This window comes from Benincasa hispida, chromosome 2 (genome assembly GCF_027475165.1).
Source record: "Benincasa hispida cultivar pf3 chromosome 2, pf3_genome.v1.1, whole genome shotgun sequence".
NCBI classification, from domain to species: domain Eukaryota; kingdom Viridiplantae; phylum Streptophyta; class Magnoliopsida; order Cucurbitales; family Cucurbitaceae; genus Benincasa; species Benincasa hispida.
The window spans coordinates 36,788,507-36,812,114 of NC_143479.1; positions in this window are offsets into that span (position 1 = coordinate 36,788,507).

A 23,608-nucleotide genomic window follows, 5' to 3' on the forward strand; every position below is an offset into this window, starting at 1 on the left:
GACAACACGAAATCAGAAAGGATGAAGAAGATGGAAATTAGGTTTTCTATATTTCTTCTTTTCAAAACTAAATTACATATGCTTTATGAAGAAGAAAAAATGTTATTAGATCTGAGAGAATTAATTTCAACAATTAATTTTCAGTTTTATAAATTGATTTCTAAAATAGTAAAAAAAACTTATAAAAGATAAAGAGAAAAGTAGTAAAAAATTATTTCTTTTTATGTATGAGTATAGTTACCCGAACTTACTTGTTCGATTGGATGGATGGCGACATCATGCTCATGTAGATAAAATTTCTACTTTCACCACAACCACGATTTGAAACTTCCTTATAAGCCTTTATTTTTTTTTTTGGACCTTAGATTGGATTTTGTAGGATCCAAAATGAGCTTGAATGAAATTTGTGAGAGGAGAAGATTGTTTTTTAGGTATTAGGTGAAGAATCCTTCTTCTCCAAATCAGCAAAATCTCAGCTATAGACTCAATTGCATGGCCTCTCTCAGCTCAATTTGATTGGTTTTGATCAGATTCAGCATGCATCTCTTTTACTTCTGAATTTGACACCTCAAAATGCATAAATTGGAAGCAAGGAGGTGAAATTCAATAATGGAGAAAGTGAGAAAAACCCAATTTCTTCCACTTTTGAATTAAATTGAATAATTAAACACCAATTTGATTTGAAATTAAATTTCAAATTCTAATATTAATTTAATTTATTCAACTTGAATAATTGATATTAACCAAAATTAATTCTAATAATTAATTTTGAATAAAATCAATTTTAATTAAACTATTTAATTAATTCAAAATTTGATATCAAATATCAAATTATTCAACCAGCGATTCTTAATACATGAATCCCTATTCATGTAATTAATATTTAAATCAAATTTAAATATATCCAGTTCTTCCATTTCATTTAATTCGATAATTAAACGTGTAATTATATCATATATAATTACTAATTTCCTTAATTCGAATTTGTATGTTTCAAATGTATTCATCACGCTATTCTACTAATCAATCTATTTGTGAGCTAGTAGGGGGACCTAATGAACCTACAGATCATGGGCTCCAATGATCCGAGATTAATTGGCTAAACTCTTTAAACCGAATTAATCAACATTCGTTAACTACCGGGTCACTCCACTAAAGCCCAGTAGTTGCACTCCCCTCTCTGTAGATATATTTCTGTCCATTTGATTTAACTGTAATCGGTAAGTCGACCCTTCACAGGTTGTTTGTAATAACGGCTGGGTCAATTGTTGTTTTACCCTTGAGATTACATCTTGCTTCTTAAGTCCCACTGATCCTCTAATGAACAATTGATTTGTGATCCAATTACGAAACCAAGTTTCCCTCGGGCCAATAAGAGGGTGGAGCCCCATGTTCAAGACCTAGAATCAGTACTTAAGAGAGAAACCTCTCTACTATCCCTAAAAGCGGGTAGGACTGAATTCTGTCTTACACCTTATGTCCCCAACTATCTGTTGGGTTTTATGTCCTAAAACTCGCAGTTTGTAGAATGATAAACATTTTCTATAATCAATATACTTATTATTGATTTCATAAATTGTATGAAAGTCTAAATCCAATAAACTAAGACCCATGACTATTGTATGAGTACTTGAACTTTATGTGGAGACATAAGAGTGGATCATGTTTGAGTAAATAGTCAAAATGATCTATGGTACATGAATAAGGTTGGGCACCTTATTCTGGTAACACCATTAGATGCGGTCTACTTTGTAGTTGGTACAAAGAATTGTAAAGTACTACATACGATGTGATCCTAATTCGTACATGTTATGACATGAGGAGTGGGGGCATCCTATGCAATGAGTTTACATAAGATCAGGACCAAGAAATAAGTCACTCTTACTTTATAATGCTGTTTACTGTTTAAGACTGATTATTTCACCTAGATGACCTAGGTAACTCGATCTTAATCCTGAGCTAACTATGAACTCCTGTTTATTCGGGATTGCCCTTAGCTTTGCATAGGCGAGGGTTGGCTCAACAGTGCCAACTCAATAAGACTCCCATTTCAGGGGTAAGACCGGATAGATAGCTGGGAACATAGGGTACAAGACGGAGTTCACACCTACCGAATTTAGGGATAGAAGAAAGGATGTTTTCTCAAGTACTAAATCCAGGTCTTGAACAAAGGGCCTCACCCTCTCACTGGGCTGAGAGAGTTTGGTTTAGTGATTGGATCACAAATCAGTTGTTCATTAGAGAATCAATAGAAACTTGAGGAATAAGACGTAATCTCAGGGGTAAAACAGATATTTGACCCAGTCATCATTACGAACAATCTGTGAAGGGTCGATTTGTTGATTATGGTTAAATCATGTGAACATTATTTACAGTGAGGGGAGTGCAACTATGGGCTTTAGTGTAGTGACCCATTAGTTAATGAATGAGGATTAATCTGGTCTAATGAGTTTAGCCAATTAATCTTGAATCGTTGGAGCCCATGATCTGTAGGTCTGCGAAGTCCCCCTACTAGCTCGTAACAGACTAGCTCTAGAATAACGTGATAAGTTAATTTGAAACGTTCAAATTAGAATTAAGGAAATTAGTAATTATATGAGATATAATTACGTGTTTAATTTGAGAGTTAAACGGAATAGGAGTATTTAAATATGATTTAGATATATAAAGATGGATATGTGTTAAAATTAATTTAATATTTGATATTAAATTAATTATGTTTTATTTAAAATTAATTTATGAAATTAATTTTATTTTTCAGTTTTAAAATCAAAATGAATTTTAAAATCAAATTTTGATTTTTGAGATAAAATTAAAAAAGAGAACAAAACACAAAAAATGGAAAAAGAAGATTTTCCATTATCCATCACCTAAGTAGCTCACACAAATAGCATTATTGGTTGCCTTGTCTTCTCCAAGCATGAGCTACAACTCATGCAACTCTCTCATTTGCATATTGATCTACATTATAGTGAAGAGATTGGAGTGAAATTCGGGCATGCAATCTATAGAGAATTTTAGAGAAAATTCGGTTTGAAGAAAGAGTTCTTCATCAAGATTGCTACTGTGAGCTTTTCTTCTTCGTCCCTTGATTCAAGCTTGTTTTGAGTCCCGCAACTTAATCTAGAACACCAAGAGAATAGTGGGAAAAATCTTGAGGTAGTCTGCAACAAGATTTGGAGAAGATAGCAGTTGGAGAAGGAGCTTTGAAGAAGTTTTACAAGAGGTATGTCTTGAAACTCACTTGTTTTCTGCAAGAGCATGCTTTATATTTTGCAAAAATAAGTGAATTTGAGTGCTTAGATGATCCTTGTGCTTCCGCTATTGCTGATACAATCCTACACTATCTACCCGGTCTTACCCTTGGAATGGGAGGCTTATTGAGTCGGTACTGTTGAGCCACCGCTCACCCATGCAAATCTAAGGATAATCCTGAATAAACATGAGTTCATAGTTAGCTCAAGATTAAGGTTGAGTTACCTAGGTCATCACTTTGAAATAGTCAGTCTTAAACAATAAACAACGTTATAAAGTAAGAGTGACTTTATTTCTTGGTCCAGTCTTATACAAACTCTTTGTATAGGATTCCTCCACTCGCATGTCTCCACATGAACGATTCAAGATCACATCGTTTGTACTAGATACAAAGTGAGATGAGTAGGCTGCATCAAATAGTGTTACTAGAATAAGGTACCCAACCTTACTTATATAGTATAGACCGTTTTGGCTATCTACTCGAACTTGATCTATTTTATGTCTCCACATTAAGTCAAAGTATTCATGTAATAACCATGGATCTTAGTTTATTTGATTTAGGCTTTTACAAGTGCAATTTTCATATTCAATAACATATTTATTGAATAAACCTCAATAACATCTTTATTTCAAATAGAATATGTTTAAATTTACAAACTGCGGGTTTTAGGACATACAACCCAACAAACTCCCACTTGGACTAAAACTCCTCTGGATTTACATATATACAAATATACAATGTAAATATACAATGTTGAGTATGAGAGAATAAATACAATAAACTTGGGCATTAGATACCCAATAATTCTCTCACTTGTCCTAGATTTATCTATCTCGTAGTCTTAGTCTCACTAAGTGACCCTCGTACACTTTAGACTTGGTAAATGGATCAGCTAACTTGTCTTCAAAGGCTATCTATGTGACGATCACGTCTTCTCAGTGTACTATCTCCTTGATGAGATGATACTTGCACTTGAAGTGTTTTCCATGCTTATGGCTTCTTGGTTCTCTGGAATTTTCAATCACTCCACTGTTATTACAATAAAGGGTGATTGACAGGTGCATATTTGGGACCACTTTCAAATCGGTCAAAAAATTTCTAAGCCATACTACTTCCTTGGCTGCTTCACATGCAACTGCGTACTCTGCTTCCATGGTGGAGTCAGCAATATAACTTTGCTTTATACTCCTCCATACTATAGCTCTTCCATTCAGAGTGAATATTGATCCCTAAGTTGATTTCCTAAAACCCACATCGATTTGAAAATTGGAATCAATGTATTCTGTAAGGATTAGATCCTTAGTACCATGCATGAGCATATAGTTCCTCATTCTCCGAAGATACTTGAGGATGTTCTTAACGGTAGTCGAATGATCACATCCAGGATTGGACTGATATCTGTTGACAATTCCAACTACATAGGATATGTTAGGGCGTGTACATAATATGACATACATCAAACTTCCAACTGCTGATGCATAGGGAATTTGTTTCATAACCTTAACCTCTTGAGGTGTCTTTAGACATTGTTCCTTAGACAACTGAATTCCATGCCTGAAAGATAACATTCCTTTCTTGAAACTTTGTATTTTATATCTTGACAACATCTTTTCTATATAAGATGCCTGAGATAATGCTAGTGTTCTGTTTTATTATAAATAAAACAAACTTTTATGAAAAAACATTTTCATAATTTAGACAATATTAAAAATAAATTTAATATCACATATTAAATTATTTTTTGGCACCTAACTTTGATTAATCACATTAATCAAATTTAAAAAACACTTTCATGCTAATGTTCAAGAATACTCTAAAAAATAATTAATTAATAAATAAATTATTTAATTGTAAATTATATCTCATATAAAATACAATTTTCCCTTAAGCCCGAATTTGAACATTTCAAATTCCCACTTCACCTAGTTCTTCAATTTTGTCCATATTGAGATAGCAAGGAGACTTGATGGACCTATAGATCATGGACTCCAGCGATCTAAGACTAACCGGTCAAACTCTTTAACCTAGTTAATTAGCATTCGTTAACTAACAAAACTGTCCATTATAGCCTCTAGTTGCACTCCCCTCATTGTAGATATATTATGTATTCATTTGATATAACCATGGTAAGTAAGTCAACCCTTAACAGGTTGCTCATAATAACGACTAGGTAAAAATTTCTTTTACCCCGAGATTACATCTTGCTTCTTAAGTCCCACTGATCCTCTAATGAACAATTGGTTTGTGATTCAATCACTAAACCGAGTCCCTCTCGGGCCAATAAGAGGGTGGGGCCCCTTGTTCAAGACCTAGAATCAGAACTTAAGGGAACAACCTCTTTACTATCCCTAAAAGCGGGTAGGAGTGAATTCCGTCTTGCACCCTATGTCCCTAGCTATCTATCGGTCTTACCCCTAAAATGGGAGGGGGAGGGGGGCTTATTGAGCCGGCGCTGTTGAGCCAACCCTCACTCATGCAAATTTAAGGATAATCCCAAATAAACAGGAGTTCATAGTTAGCTCAAGATTAAGGTTAAGTTACCTAGGTCATCACTTTGAAATATTCAGTCTTAAATAGTAAACAGCTTTCTAAAGTAAGAGTGACTTAATTCTTGGTCCGATCTTATGCAAACTGATTGCATAGGAAGCCCCCCTTCTCATGTCAATACATGAGCGAATCAAGATCACTTCGTTTATAGCACTTTACAACAAATTGTAACAACTACAGAGTGGACCGCATCCAATAGTGTTACTAAAATAAGGTATCCAATCTTATTCGTATACTATAGACATTTTGGCTATTTACTAAACTTGATCCAGTCTTATGTCTCCACATAAAATTCATGTATTCATATAATAGCCATGGATCTTTAGTTTATTGGATTTAGTCTTCACAAGTGCAATTCACATATTCGATAGCAATTTTATTGAATAAACATCAATAACATCTTTATTCATAATAAACGTCAATTCACAATGTCAATTCACATTACAAACTACGAGTTTTAGGACATACAACCCAAAAAACTCTCACTTGGAGTAAAACTCCAGTGGATTTTACATATATATACAATGTTGAGTAATGAGCAAATAAATACAATAAACTAGGGAATCAGATACCCATTACTTCTCCCACTTGACCTAGTTCTATCTATTTCGCAGTTGTAGTCCCACTAGGTGATTCTCGAACACTTTAACCAAAGGTCTTTGTAAACGGATCAGCCAAGTTGTCTACAGAGGCAATTTGTGTGACAATCATGTCTTCTCGATGTACGATCTCCCTGATCAGATGGTACTTGCGTTTGATGTGTTTTCCGTGCTTATGGCTTCTAGGCTCCTTTTAGTTAGCAACTGCATCACTATTATCACAATAAAGAGTGATAGACAGACGAATATTTGGAATAACATCCAAATCGGCCAAAAACTTTCTAAGCCATACCGCTTCTTTAGCTGCTTCATTGGCAGCTACATAGTTAGCTTCCATGTTGGAGTCAGCAATACAACTTTGCTTGATACTCCTCCACACTATAACTCCTCCATTTAAAGTGAATACGGACCCCGAAGTAGATTTCCTAGAATCTATATTGGTCTGAAAAATCAAAATCAGTGTATCCAATAAGGATCGGATCCTTAGCACCATACACGAGCATATAGTCCCTCGTTCTCCGAAGATACTTGAGGATGTTTTTAATGGCACTTCAATGATCATATCCATGATTGATTGATATCTGCTGACAATTCCATCTGCATAGCATATGTTGGGACGAGTACACAACATGGCATACATTAAACTCCCATTACTGATGCATATGGAATTCGTTTCATAACCTCAACCTCTTGAGGTGTCTTAGGACACTGTTCCTTAGACAGATGAATTCCATGCCTGAAAGACAATATACCTTTCTTGGAATCTTGCATTTTATATTGAGACAACATCTTGTCTATATAAGATGTCTGAGACAAGGCTATCATTCTGTTTTTGCAGTTTCGAAAGATTCGGATCCCAATAACATATTGTGCTTCTCTCAAATCCTTCATGTCTTAATGTCAGCTAGAAATTCTACTTCATTCCCAATTAGTAGAATATCATCAACATATAGAACCAGAAAAGCTACAGTATTGTTGACAATCTTCTTGTAAACACAAGGTTCGTCAATATTCTGTTCAAAGCCATAAGATTTGATCACAGTATCAAAATCTCATGTTCTAGGATTGAGACGCTTGTTTTAGCCCAAATGGATCTATTAAGCTTGCATACCTTTTGCTCTTGACCTTGTGTAATAAACCCCTCTGGTTGAGACATATAGATACTCTCTTCAAGATAGCCATTCAAAAAAGTTGTCTTGACATCCGTTTGCCAGATTTCATAACCATAAAAAGTGGAAATGGACAAAAGTATTTTAATAGACTTGATCATGGCTATTGGAGAGAAGGTTTCTTCATAGTCCACCCCCTCTCTTTGGGAAAACCCTTTTGCCACGAGTCTAATTTTTTAGGTCTGTATCTCACCAACTTAGTTTCGTTTTCTTTTGTAGATCCATTTGCAACCAATGGGTTTGACCCCTTTTGGTTGATCTACAAGATTCCAGACTGAATTGAAGTACATTGACTCCATTTCGAGGTTCATGGCTTTTATCTACTAGTCTTTATCCATATCACCCATTGCTTGTTTAAAAGTTATTGGATCCTTTAAGCCATCATCAGGTACGAGTTTCAGTTAAACCCATGTACCGGTCAAGCGTTGCACAACCCTCCTACTACGTCGAGACATTCTCAACTCTAGAGAAGGATGTGAAATACTAGTTCCATCAACAACTCTTGTTGAAGAACCGACTCGATCAACAACTCTTGTTTATCTATCTATAGTTTTTCTTGTTATCTCACTTAATACTAGCTTACTGCGAGGTTGATGATTTTTATGTGGCTTCCTACAAAAATGTTGCATTTATCGACACAAATACTTTATCTTCCCAAGGATCATAAAAATAACCACCTTTTGTCTCTTTGGGATAGCCTACAAATAGATATATCTTTAAACGACATTCCAGCTTCTTTGGGTTTTGTACTGACACATGTGCTAGACAGCCTCAAATTCTGAAGTGACGTAAATTACTGTTATGTTCTCTCCATAACTCATAAGGTGTTTTTGAAACACTTTTCGAGGGAACCATGTTCAATATATATACCGTAGTCCCTACTACGTGAGTCCAAAAAGAACTTGGCAACTGAGAATAACTCATCATAGAACGAACCATGTCCAACAGGTTCTATTTCTCCTTTTTGCAACACCATTTTGTTGAGGTGTGCTAGGTGTTGTGAGTTACGACTGAATTCTATATTTTATCAAATAGTCCTGAAATTTTAAGTCCGTGTACTCACCACCTCGATCTGATCGAATTGTTTTAATCTTTTACCTAATTGGTTCTCAATCTCTGCCTTATATTCCTTGAACTTTTCAAGTGTATCAGACGTATGATGCATTAGGTAAATGTTGCCATACCTTGAATAATCATCGATGAAGCTAACGAAATATTCATATCCTCCTCTCACTTTATCATTCTTCAGACCACATAGGTCTGAATGTACCAGCTCTAAGACCTTTTCCAGTAAAATATCTTTTGGTCATCTCACCCTTAAGACAAGATTCACATGGCGATAAAGAGCTATCTTCTAACTGGTTTAGAAGTCCACTCTTAACAAATCTCCCAATCCTATTGAGATTCATGTGACCTAGTCTTAGGTGCCAAAGATAGGCATTTGGAGAAAATTTTCTTTTCTTATGATGAGTTTAAGCTGTTTTAAACATCTTTATATTCAAAATGGCTTTTATCTCTGTCGGTTTTAACACGTATAAGTTATCTCTAGATTTGCAGAACATACTATATTACCTTTTGAGATAATGAATATTTCATTATATTCAAAAGAAACTTTGTAATTTTGTTCTAGCAAACACGTGATAGAAATTAAATTCCTTTTCATAGAAGGAATGTAATAAATATTTTCAAGTAAAATGTGTCTATCTCCAATAAATAACTTTATATCTCCCACTACTTTAGCCAAAATAACCTTACCGGTCCATACCTTAAAGGTTGTTTCGCCTTTTGTAAGTTGTCTCAAGGAACTAGTTTTTTTAGCAAGTTAAGTTTGGGTAAGCATTTAGTTAGGTATATTTCGGCTAATAAAACCACCTAAGTTTAGGTGATACATTTATATTTAGATTTTAACCTATGATGTCTAAGTCATAAACTAGTTTTAAAACCTCACATCGCTCACGCATGCTCATAAAATCGGGTTAACAATGCTCAGTTATTCGATTATAATCCCCTGGTAGGAGGTGTTCCATAACCGTCAATTTAAATACCTCTTGCCTTAGATAGGATTATAGACCAATTGAGTTTGTAACCATAATTTTACAAGATCATGACCTATTTTAACTATTAAAATAAGTTATTTGTTAACCTACATGAGCATGCATCTTATCTTTAATATGGATTTTAAATATCTAATTTGGTTTTTATAACAATTACAAAATAGTAGACATGCTTATCACCCATAACATCCATCAAGCATTTCGGGATTTAATATAATGCTTTATATTAAATACTTGAAACCCTAAACATGCATAATATATATTATAACTCTTTATAACATACTATCAATGCATGTTTCATACTTTCTATGGTGGGATTTTAAATCTACATAGCATACTATATGCACATACAAGACTTATTTAATTATAATTATATAGTGTCCGAAAATCAGAAGAGAATTTGCAGAAAATCGAAGAACAGAGATTGTTTTGTCTTGTAGCATCGCAATGCCTTATGTAGCGCTGCAGCATTCCACTTCCGGATATAATAGCACTATAGTGCAGCCTGTGCCACAACACTCTACGCGATGCTTTAAATCCAAGAGCATGAAGTTATAGAAGTTTGGGGTGCTACCTTTAAATGTCACGACGCTTCGACAATAAGGCCCTAGATGCACACATTCGTGGTGTTGGGGTTTATGCCCGAATCTCGTGGTCTATAAATTATAAAAAAATTATTCAATAAATACAGTGTTATTTATTTTCTTTTATAACTCAAAATCCAATAAACTAAGATTCAAGGTTATTTAATGTATCTTGAACAATATTTGGTTGACATACAAGTGGATCATGTTCAAGTAATAACCTAAAAGGTCTATAGTATATAGATAAGGTTGGGTTCCTTATCCTGATACACTATGGATATGACCCACTTTGTAAGTGTTACAAAAGATTTGATCCAAATTATTCATGTGGAGACATGTGAGTAAGGGTATCCTATACAATAAGTTTGTATAAGATCAAACCACGAAATATATAATCTCTCTTTGTAACACCATTACTTGAAGATATTAATATTTCAAACGATGACCATGTAACTTGATCTGAATCCTAAGTGAGTTATGAACTCCTATTCATGAGGTTCATTCATTTATGTAAATGGGTGAGAGTGGTCCAAGTCATCGACTCAATATACCTACAATTTTGGGGACAATACTTTTCGAAGCTAAGTAGGTGTCATTAGTTCTACCTAACCTGAAACAAACAATATTTGTAAAGCTCGAATAACAACCTAAACTAACTCGTAGTTAAAGTGGAAGTAAGAGGTCGATCCAAAGGGTAAGGTTATTTAATCTTTTCCTTAACCAAGCTTAATTATAAAAGCTATAAAACGAGCCGGGGGGGGGGGGGGGGGGGGGGGGAGGGGGCGTTAAGACAAGAAATATACTAAAAATCAAAAGACATAGGATAATTGTAAACAAGTTTAGAACAATCTTGCTTCTAATCCAAGTTAGACGTCCAATGCAATTCCTATGATTGAATTCTACAAATTTAATTCACAATCGGATTAAGCTCGCAACTACCTACTTAACTAGATTAAACTAGTCTCTACAAAGGCGGACAACTAGCAATAACCTAGTCAAGAGAGCATCCTAATCCTTAATTAAGGTTGGATAGCCCTAACCCTAATCAATCTACATGCTTCTACCTCTATTGGGTTCGATAGTGGCCATATAGAAGAGAAAACACGCACATTAAGTTCTAGGATTCAATTGCACCGATTAATTGTCAAGATTCAATTGCACCGATTAATTGTCAAGATAGCTTACTCAATTAGCCAAATTTTCTTCAAATCTAGTAATTAGTGATCTTAGGATAGCCATTAAACACACATTACTATTGCCTCTTGTAGATCTTGGCTAGACATTCTATCAAACACATTAAAAGCAATGAATACAATCATGATTGTGACAAAACCAAGCATCAAGGCTAAACATGTTCAAAATATAGATCATTCGACATGCTTCAAGAATTAAAAACAGATTCAAGAATGCTCAAATCAGATTGCAAATGATAAAGACAAGTAGAAAACTCAAAAGAATTGCAAGAACTCTTGAAATAGAAACAAGATTCGATTACTTCACAAATTCATGAAGAATTACAAATGGTTGATTACAATCCAAAAAGAAATCAAAATATAACCTAAGTAGGAAACAAAATTACCATAGAGACTAATTAATATAGAGAGAAATTCCAACCTCCATCGAAATCGTGTTTCCCTTTTGCAAAAAATGAAAGAAAAACTATTTATACTCGCAGGGTAGCGGCACGGCGCTGATGTTAGTGTTGCAACGCTAAATCACAAAAAGGCCAAAAAGAGTTGAGCTTGAGACGTGACGCTGGCCTTGACACTGCGTTGCATGAGTCGTGCGCGCAGAGACAGTCGCATCAAAATCCGAAGCATTACAACGTTGCCCTGTTTTGCAGCGAAAATAAGCTTTCTATCTCCAAGCGTTGCTTGATGCTTCTCCTAGGATCGTCACGCTGAAGCTTGATGGAATTTGGTAATTTATCTGATTCTCTTCAACTTTATTGACTTTCTTGGTCATTTTTAATCCTTTTTGGCCCAACTTCTCATAATAGCTCCTAATCGCCTCCATGGCCGTTTTACCTACAAAATGATCATTAAAAGCAAATAATCAACACGATTTTGGGATAATTAACAAAGAAAATATATGTCTTTTAAAGACATAACAAAACACCCCCAACTTAACTCTTGGTCATCCCAAGCAAGTCTAAACTAGAAATATGCATACAATCAATAAAAAACATGAATATTAATTGTGCATTCATTCAAAGAAGTCATTAAAAAAATGTTAATATGTTCATGTTGTTTACACAAAAATTTGGTCCATATCTCTCGTTTCAACAATCAAGCAAGCGAATGATACAAATGGGTAATTAAACCTTTAAAATTTTTCTAACAAAGATTTGAAACCTATTTTTGAAAAGAAAACATTTTCTTCTTGTAAAGCCATAAAAGAAGAGACAACTCAGTTTTAATTTATTTAAAGGCTAAAATTAGTAGAAAGGCTATATCCAACTCTCAATTCCTCTTTGCCCTACACTAGCTCGGTTGTCGGTCTAAAGTATACCTAACTTACAAAAAAGAGAGACAATTCTAAGACAAGGGTGCATTTCTTAAACTCACGCACACAAAATGTAATTGACATTTCTTTTACCTAGAGGGATAGCTTTCACACTCACACTGCAGGGAACCTATCGCTCTTTTCTCACGGGCCCTAACTTACACGATGGAGATAGCTTTTTTCACCTCTATCCATGCACACACACACATTAGTGAAGATTAAGATAAATAAGCAAGCTTGCTCCTTTTTTTTTTTTGTGCTAGCAATTTTTTCCTTTTTTTTTTTCTTTTTTTTTTTTTTATTAAAACACTAGGCCCTTTTTTATCCTCTTTGTCTAGACTTGTCTCTAAAACAAGATAGTTTATCTTAGACCGAAATTTTTCCCATTGAGGTGAAAAAGAAAATTAAGTGGATATGACGTTCCTAATAGTTTTGAGATTCTAAATAAATCTAAAGACTAAGTATTTGATTTTTCAATGAAGTTAAAAGGAAAGGAAAGTTTCTTTTGAAGAATGAGTTTCAAAATTTTGTTAGAAAAGATTTTAAAAGATCTAAAATTTGATTTGTATCATTGCTTGAGAGAATACGTCCTCAAAGTTCATTGACAAGAATCAAAAGATGGAGAGAAAAAAAATGGTCCATAACAAACAAAGTGAATGTTATTCTTGAATGAATGAACATGCTTAGGAATGAATCGTGCGTGAAAGCAAAAATGAGTAATTTAAGAGGAAAAATGCCAAGATCATGATATTGTGTTTCTTAAGAGAATAAAAAAGTATGCCATAGAAATGTATAAGAGCCTAATCAATATATATTTAATCAAGATCATAAAATCCACATAACCCGAGCTCAGGTGCTCAAAGGTTCTAGAATGCAAAGATCATAGAGAAGTTTTTTTTTGTAAGGCTCATTTTTACAACCCTAATAAAAAAAATGTTAAGAACATGCAATGTACCCCACCCTCAACTTAAAAATTAAACATTGTCCTCAATGTTTATAAAACTAAGATATGAGTGAGAAGACAAAAAGAAAGGGAGTAGAAAACTCTCCTGATTTCACGCAATGAGTAATGGTAGAAATTTTTCCTTGTGTTTTTTTTGTTGTTATTTTTTTGTTCTTTTCCTGAATCATTTTTTTTTCTTTTTTCTTTCATTTTGTTGTTCCTACAAAAAAGAGAAAAGAAAAGAAAAATAAAGGAAAAGAAAAACTACAAGAAAAGAAAAAAGTTAGTCTAAAATTTTCTAATCCTAGAAAACTAATAAAAGAAAGCAAGAAAATGAAAATGAAAATGAAAATGAAAAATGAAAAATAGGGCAAAAATGAAGAAGATACTAGGAAAATATATGGCCAATATCAGTTTGATTTAGATGAGTCAGGCTCTCGCTGGACGTCGTACTGAAAACCTATGCTGGCACAGTAGAGACGATCTCTTTCGTGCATGAAATCGACAGTTCTCTGCATACGCCTAACACAGTGAGCGGTTTCGCTGCTCACCTTTAAGGCTTTAGTGGTGATTTTAAAGGCTTGCTCACCTAATTTGTCACCACTATCAGGTTGCTCATGGGGATGATTGGGAAGTTCTAAACTAAGTGGTTCCTCTCTAAAATGTTCATCTTCCCCACCTAGCTCTTATTCTTCTTGTTCGTGGGGTTCCTCAACTTCATGACCTCAGAAGGCTGAGATGAAATTTTAGAAATTGGAGCTTTACACCCCATACGCTCCTCATTTCTGGGTATTTCTACCCTGGACCTCTGACACAACAAAGTTATTAGGCTAGGGTGTCCAAGGCTACCCATTCTAGAACACCGTTTACATTGTCGGATGGAAGCGTGAATAACTCTCCTTACATTAATGGACATACCTTGAATGAGACAATAAAGAAGTTTAGCTCTATCTCGGTTCACATCGGTCAGTTTAAGTACATGCATCAATATGGAACATACAAAAGCATGCCAAATTTGACCTACTACAGACATGTCCGTAGATCTAAACCTAACTACAACTCCATTAGAACGTGTCCACTGAGCTCCTTGCCCACAGAGGGCTTCTATAATCTTTTTTTATCTAACGATTTAGATAGAAATCGTCCATATTCGTCATCAAATTGAGCTAGATTGAAGGTTTCGTTAATTATAGAGGAAGAGAAAGAGACTCTAACATCTCTCACTAACGAGACATCTCTGTCGAGGTCAATGTTGGCATAAAATTCTCTTACTAAAGAAATGACAACCTCACCAAGATTAGCAACTAGAGCTTCCCATCCTCTCTCCCGAATTTTGAAAGTGATTTGAGGATAAAAGTTTGGCTCTAAGGTTGAAGCTCTTTCTGATACTAGGTTCGTAAGAGCTACCACTTGATGGTATTTATTCTCAACCTTTTCAGAAGCAAACCTAGGGTTATTAGACTCAGGATGTGGAGGAGAATCCCTACCACTAGAACTAGCAACATTCTTTTCCTTCTTAGGCTTAGGACCCATGAAGAATATTCTAAGTAAAGCTCACAAAATAGGGGTTAAAACCTAAGAGAATCCTAATTCACTTTTCTAATAGATTTCTCAATCAATATAATCACACACCACTATTTGATTTAGAAACCTACAAAAAGAAAAATCCCAAGCATTTTATTTCAAATTATCCAAGATTCAACAATTAAAAGAAAAAAAAATCATTTCTTCCAAGCAAGTCATGCATCCATCAAGCAAATCTCAAATTCTCATCAAGCAAAACTCAAATACTCATCAAGCATAACTCAAATACAACCTAGATAATCATCAAAGAGTTTAAACAAAGAGGAATGCATTACCTTGCTTTAGTTGAAGCCTTTTCTTGAGAGGAAAAGAAAAAGCCCTAAAAAATGAGTATTTTGGTGAAAAACCCAAAAATTTCAAGGAGGAAATCCTTGAAAAGAGAGGAAAATGATGAGATTTGGAAGAAAAGTTACTTGAATTTGGAGTTTGGGAATGAAAATCGATGAGGAGTGGGAAGAAATTTGAGAGAAAATTGAGTTTCAGAAGAGGGATTTTGAATTTGGGTATTCTTCGAATGATAGAAACTACTTTAAATCAAGTTTCTGTCTCGTAACGTCGCGATGCTACTTATACGACGTTGCGACATTATGCCCTAATTTTTTTTCAAGAGAAATTAAGACTGTCCTAGCTTTATTAAGAACAAAGAAGTAAAATCAAATCAATAATTAAAACTAATTCTAAAAAAATGGAAACTAAAACTAAAAGAACATGTGTTTTATTTTTGACGTTTGGCTACCTCCAGGAAGGGAAAATTTTTAACGTTGATTGCTCAACGCGACCCATATTTTATGCTTTTCAAAGTACGTAAAAGTTTCCATACTTCTCCGGTCCTCTCTTAGATGAATCTATATAGCCTAGAAGGGCTATAAAAGAACTCACTCTTTGACGAGAATCAGATAGGTCGAATTTGGTAAAAAAAGAGCAAAAGAAAGAATCGAAAGACTCAAATGGCCCAAAAGAGTCGAAAGAAAGAAAAGACTCAACAATAGACTCTGACTCATAAGGAAAATATAAGCAATAATAAAAGATGCAAGAAATACCAGGACAAAGTATGGTTCTAGGCTTGGAAGCCTCTAATTGTTTACCTGAGATTCCTTAAGGTGTGGTGTAGGCTCATACTTGTCCTTACTTACTTGTTTTGAACATGACGTGGGATAAACATCATTGCCATCGTTGATCTAGGAGAACTCCTCAATTAGATTGGCTTTAGTGCCATAGACGACGGGAAACTCTGAAGTGTTCTCCAATGTCAGCATGAAGTGTGCAAGCTTAGGGGTTGGATGGACCTCAACTGACTCGGGGGCTTGAGTCTCCAGGTGAAACACAATTGAATCCTACTTACAATCAGAAAAATCATTAGCAAGTTTACAAATTACTAAATCCAATGTTTTACATTGATAGGAATTTCGAAGAACCGGCGACTTTACTGGATTATCGATGTGAATTCCTTCACAGCTTAACTCAGTATTCTAAAAAAATGTATCTTCCCAAGACTCCTCAACTTTCCTAACTAAATCAGTAATCTGCGCAACAAGGTCACGTAAATTCTGAAATTCGGCTTTGACTTCATGTTCGAAATAAAACCTATTATGCTGGAAACTTGATGGTTCTTGAGCAAGATAAGAATGTTCCCTGCACAAACTCGCAAGAGCAGTTAGAAAGTTCATCAACTAAATTTTTCGAGGAATTACCTATATTGATATAAGGAGACGAAATCGATGATGAGTTCGGTCGAGCTTCTCTCAAGTTGGGTAGTATTTGCATTTAGGACCATGTGGAACTTGTATTTGTTCAGTAAGCACAACTCGAATAAGAGAGGTTAGTTCATTTATTTCACTCCTAAGCTCATTAAATTCACTTACCTCTTGTTCTCTCCGATGGCCGATACTTTGCTTGAAGCGCGTAGTAGATGTTCATATCCACCATATTAAAAAAAGTAGACACATAAAGAAAAACTCCTATTTGAAGAAATATTGAATTAATATGAATTGGATTCATATTAATTCTATAGGTTAAAATTAATATGAATGAGATCTATATTAAAACTATAGGTTATGAAAGAATATGTATATTAGAATATGATTCATATATACATTAAATTAAATATATTATATTTAGTAAATTGATTAAATTAAATTAATTAATATTTAATTAAATTATAATTAATTAAATTAAATTAAATCGCTCCCCTACTATTGTTGGGGAGTGGGAAAAGAGGTTACGACTCCCCTCACAGTTTTCTTTTATGTAGACGAGATCTGCATATATAAGTGTTAAGATTCTTTTTACTTAGTGATAAACAAAGGAAAAAAAAAAAAAAGGGAAAACTCCTAAATTATTAATCTTAAAAAAAAAAAACTATTCTACCTTTTGCAAAAGATTCTCTAGCTTTCCCTTCTCTTGCAAGATGATCCCACTAGCCATTCTTTGCCCAAAAGAATAGTAGAGAAGATCATTTGGTGGTGTACAGTACGTGAATTATGTTCGTTTTTGAAATTTATGAAGATCGGGAAAAGACTTGAGTGGAGATCTACAAAGGTAACTTGTTCTTTTGCCTAATAACCTGTAGAAAACCATGCTTGATCTAGATGTATGTCTCCGTTCTGTGGATTTATTCTTGAAACAAAATTGAGACAAATTAATCACACGCTTTCACTAGGAATTTGATTCCTTCATGTGGAAGGTGCTAATTAAATTGATATAATTTAGATTATATCAATTTAATTATTTTTTATTAGGGATGCCAAAATTTGGTCTATTTTTGCTATTTATTATGCATTAGATGTATGTATAAATTAATGTTTGATTATATATTGCATAATATATGTCATATAATTTAAAATCGCACCTTAGGTTAGACATAATCAAGCATCATATTTAAATATAAATGTTATATTATATGATAGCATGTTAATTAAGCATGTTCATGCATCATATTAAATATAATTGTTATATTATAAAATGACATGTATATAATTTTCTTTAGTAATAATTTAAATGCTATATTACTTAATGAAAATGAATAATGCATGAAGCATGGCATTATTTAGAATAAATATAAAAATTATATATATAATATCATTAAATGCATGTTATAGGTTTTAATATCATTAAAATATAAAAGTTATATATTTAATGAAGTACAATTTAAAAATCTATAATAAAGAGTTGCATGTAAACATAAGATTCTAATTGACTTTTAAATAGTTTAAAATTTAGTATTTAAAACTTTATGTTAAGAAATTTCTAATAAGATTAGCAATAGAAAATCTTTTATTTTATTTTAATATGATTAAAATGAGCAAACAAAAGATTAATTTATTAAATATTTACTATAAGGCACCTCTGTCTAAGGTTGGGTATTTAAGCTGACCGTAAGAAAACATCCTTACCTAGTAACCGACTTGAGAGGTGAATTAGTCAAAATTTTTATCCGCATGCAACAATGTAGTTAGTTTTTAAAGTGTTTAATAATTTAAAACTTATTGTTAAACTATCCAATATTAATGTTATGTTGGGCCAATTAACAACACTTTGATAAATTAATGAGTTAATTTTTTTTTTGAATAGGTAATATTATTATACAACAACAAAGGATTCCACAGCTCGAGATCAAGACACCACAGAAGAAAAAGCACCTACAAAAATATCGAACAGACGGACAAGTAGAACAAACCAAAAGAACGAAACACTAGAACAAACCATAGTTTGAAGACAAATAAATAAACCAACTAGAAGAAGAAAACAGAAACAAACAAAACCCCACAAATCAGGGACAACACAAGAACCAAAGAAACCAAAAGAAAGCTAAAGACAGCAAAAACAAACAAGCTAGAGAAGGTCATGAAGATCAATTCACAAAGAAGTAACACGCGCATGAACTATAGAGACAATAAGCTGAAACAAAGTAGAAGGCCATGCAACTAACGATTCCTCTCCTACCAAATATAGTATATGGACGCACACTAGAAGACTCGAAATAACTTACTTCGAACACCCTTACCAAACCCCACCTGACATACCCAACTCGACTCCACCTCCCACCCAGCAACCCAATGGGATGAACCCAACAAATGCACCACACCCTCCCAAACCTCACCCCCAAATACACAGCCAAAAAATAAATAATTACGAAATTCTATCCCACCCACACAAAGCAAACAAGAAACATCCACCAACTGATCCCATCTCCTCAACCCATCCCGAGTACCTAATCTATCCTTCACCGCCAACCTGGCACAAAAAGAATGCCTCAGAATATTACCCTCAGACCAAACAAACGAGCCCAAGACACCCTAGGACGCAAACTCTCTCAAGCACTAGCAACAGTGAAATGACCATTACCACTCAGAACCCAAACCCAACTATCCTCAACACTCACCCTTGGCACCACATCCTGAACCAGTCCCCACATTTCAAGAAGTTCTCAAGAAAGCTGTAGGCTAATGCCAACAACCATTTACAAAAAAGAAATCTGACAGTCTAGCCTCACGAAGACTATCAGCATCATAAATCACACGCTCCTCATAATTCTCTAAGATAGACCACCCAGGAAACCACAAATCCCACCAAACAAAACATCTCCTCCAATTAATAATTTGCATCCTAAAAAATGGCTTAAGCCTATCATGAAAGCACAAAATCACCCTCAAACACCATGATTACCCCACCTCAGTACGAATTGCCCACAACGACCGGCCCTGAAGCACGTACACATTCATCCATGCAACCCACAAAGAAAATGAGTCTAATTTACCTAAGTAATAAACTCTAAGTTTTACAATACTTATGGGGGAAAAAGATGCATATGATATGTCATTTTCTTTCACGCTCATCGGTAAGTTCACACCGCGAGACTCATGCTTAGCCTTGTAGCGCCCTGGGAGCATCCTCCCTTAGGAAGATGTTTACATAGGGCAATATCAAGGTGAATAGAGAAAGTATTTATAGTAAGTGGGAGAAGAACATGTGAAGGACATGTGTTAACATATCCTACGGTCTTCTTCATTAGTTTGCGATGTGCGCTTTCATGCTTTATCTTGTGGCGCCCTAAGAGTGTCCCCCTTAGGAAGGTGTTTGCATGGAATCAATATCAAGACAAACTTCAGAAATGGATAGGCTCACTATAGTTTTTACACTAATATTGTCCTTCCCTATAGGATCTAAATGGAAGGGACTTATAAGAAAACATTAAGCAAGTTAATGTTTTCTTGACTAAATGAATGGTAACTAATTGTTATAGGAACAAGAGTTATTCTAGTGTAATAATTGAATAAGAACGTTTCAATTCAGTGAGGGAACAACTATTCACCTAGAGGTGATGTTGTTCAAAATCATTGAAGTATCATTGTAAATTAAATGAAATTTGAGTTCATTATTATTTTTTACTAAAACTTGATTGAATCTTAGAAGTTATACAAGATATTTAATATAAATAAATTTATTTCTTTCAAAAAAAAAAAAAGAAAAAAGAGACTAGCGTTTTTATTTCTCTACTCGATGCTGATAAATTAATTTGAGAAATCTATGCAACTTGAAACAATACAATCAACACTGTCTTAGTTATAGATGACCTTAAATTTTTCTTGAATGAGGAATGTCCTCTAACCCATAGACCATTTGTAGCATGAAATGTTCGTGATGCACATGACAGATGGATGAAGGTCCATGACAAGGCCCAAGTCTATAACTTGGATATCTCAACTGAAGTTTTAGCTAAGAAACATGAGAACATGATCACTATAAGAGAGATCATGGAATCATTTTGTGAGGTTTTTGGACAAAAAATTCACTCTACTAAAATATGATGCTCTCAAATTCATCTTCAATACACGGATGAAGGAGGAAACCCCTAATAGGGGACATATTCTCAACATGATGGTCCACTACAACGTGATTGAGATGAATGACACTATCATTGACGAGTCCAATTAGGTTAGGGTTATTTTGGAGACTCTTCCGATGAGTTTCCTCCAGTTCCATAGCAATATTGTTATGAACAAGATTGACTAAAACCTTACCACCCTCTTGAACGAACTCTAGACTTATGAATCCTTAATGAAAGTCAAAGAACAACAAGGGGAGGCAAATGGTGCCACTTCCAATAGGAATTGCCACAGGGTATATGTCCTTTGCTCAGAGGTGCAGGCTCGAATGGGATCTCTTCCTTTGGCACTAAGAAATAGAAGATGAAGAAGGGTGGAAAGGGGAAGAAAGCTACCCTTTGTTGTTGCTACCCAAATAAGCAAGAAGGCCAAAATCGTTGCAATAGGAGAGTATTTCTACTACAACAAAGATAGACATTAAAAGAGAAATTGTCTGAAGTACTTAGATAAAAAAAATAAGGCTAAAGAAGGTAAATATGATTTACTTGTTTTGAAAAGTTGTTTGAGTTAAGAATGATGATTCTACTTAAATAATTGATTTAGGGGCCACTAACCACGTTTGTTCTTCTTTTCAAGGAGTTAGTTCCTAAAGACAGCTTGAGGCTGGAGAGATGACTTTACGAGTCGGAACCGAGGATGTCGTCTCTGTTGTTGTTGTAGGGAGCTTTAAGTTATTTTTCAACAAGAAACAATATATGTTATTGGATAATGTATAGGAAAATTGCAGTGGGTGGCCGTTTAAGAAGAGGATATTTAAAGCGTGTCACACACTCTTTCCATTTTACAGATATGGAACTTTTCTTTTCACCTTCAAACTGCCCCTTCTCAACCATCTCTCTCACTCTCACGTTCCAGCCAAGTCGTATGACCAAAACTGTACCACCACCTATTTATTGCTTGTCGATCACCAATCTCTCCTCTCTCTCTTCTTTATGTGGCAACCTCTTTCCTTTTCATCTTAAGATGATACATAAAGAAGCCCTAATTAAATGAAGATTCATTTAATTACAAAATCGCCACAAGCTTTTATTTACTTAAATGCCCTTAAATTAAAAACACTTAAATAACTAATCATTTCAACCAATAGTATATCATGCGTATCAAATGTATATCAGTAGTGTATCCAGTGTATATCAGTACTGTATTAAGTGTATATCAACAATGTATCAAATGTATCAACTATGTTTATTAGTAGTATATCAAATGTATCGAGTATATCAAGTTTATATTAGTAGTGTATCAAGTGTTCTAAAGGTATCAAGTCTATAAAGGGTATATCGATAGTAGGAAGGTAAAACATGCGTTGTGTTGATTTTTGCCATTTTTACAAAAGTAATAAGTATGGGCTATGGGCCTAATTTCTTAAAATTATTTTGCCACATCTACAAGAAGCCCTAATATATATATAGTTACTAAGATTAAGAGGAGCTTGATTTATGTTTCTTGTTTGCTTGAATAGTTGTATTCCTTGACATTCAATATAAATAAAGTGTTTATTTCCAAAAATAGTGTTAAGATTTGTTCAGCTATTCTTGAAAATAACTTATTGTACTAAGATGGTTAGTCAACAAAGAAATTCTAAATATTGAATTGTTTAAAACAACAACACAAAATAAAAGACAAAGGATTTCTTCTAAAGAAAATACTCAACTTTGGCATCTAAGATTACGACACATAAATCTCAACAGAATTGAGAGATTGATTAAGAGCGGACTTCTAAATGAGTTAGAAGAAAATTCTTTACCAATATGTGAGTCATGACTTGAGGGAAAAATAACTAAATGACCTTTTATTGAAAATTGTTATAGAGCCAAAGAACACTTGGAGCTTGTACATTCATATCTTTGTGGTCTAATGAATGTTAAAGTAAGAAATGATTATGAATAAGAGAAGATTATGAATATTTCATCTATTTTATGGATGATTATTCAAGATATGGGTATATTTACCTAATACAACATAAGTCTAAAACTCTTGAAAAGTTCAAATAGTATAAGACTGAAGTTGAGAGCTTATTAGGTAAAAAAAATTAAAATACTTCGATTAAATCGAGGTAGAAAGTACATGGGTTTGAGATTCCAAGACTATTTGACTGAACATAGAATCACATCCCAACTCTCAGCACCTTGTACACCTCAATAGAATGGTATATCGAAAAGTAGAAATAGAACCCTGTTGGATATGGTTTGGTCAATGATGAGCTATGCTCAATTACTTGACTCGTTCCAGGGATATGCAGTGGAGACTACAATTTACCTTTTGAACCATGTTCCATCAAAAAGTATTTTGTTTTTGATACATCTTTGGAATTATGGAGAGGTCGTAAAGGCAGTTTATGACACCTCAAGATTTAGGGATGCCCAACACATGTGCTAATAACAAACTCAAAGAAATTGGAACCACGTCCAAAGCATGCTTATTTGTAGGCTATTCAAGACAAGTGAAAGGTGGTCTCTTTTATGACCCAAAAGAGAATAAAGTA